Below are 419 nucleotides of genomic sequence, written 5' to 3'. Positions count from 1 at the left end.
GAGAGAGAGAGAGAGAGAGAGAGAGAGAGAGAGAGAGAGAGAGAGAGAGAGAGAGAGAGAGAGAGAGAGAGAGAGAGAGAGAGAGAGAGAGAGAGAGAGAGAGAGAGAGAGAGAGAGAGAGAGAGAGAGAGAGAGAGAGAGAGAGAGAGAGAGAGAGAGAGAGAGAGAGAGAGAGAGAGAGAGAGAGAGAGAGAGAGAGAGAGAGAGAGAGAGAGAGAGAGAGAGAGAGAGAGAGAGAGAGAGAGAGAGAGAGGAAGAGATAGAATAAAATGGGGGAAGGGGAGGAAAGGGGGGAGGGGAAGGGAGAGAGAGAGAGAGAGAGAGAGAGAGAGAGAGAGAGAGAGAGAGAGAGAGAGAGAGAGAGAGAGAGAGAGAGAGAGAGAGAGAGAGAGAGAGAGAGAGAGAGAGAAAGAGATAGA

This window comes from Pediculus humanus, genomic scaffold (genome assembly GCF_000006295.1).
Source record: "Pediculus humanus corporis 1103172107382 genomic scaffold, whole genome shotgun sequence".
NCBI classification, from domain to species: Eukaryota; Metazoa; Arthropoda; class Insecta; order Psocodea; family Pediculidae; genus Pediculus; species Pediculus humanus.
This window is presented reverse-complemented; position numbering follows the sequence as displayed.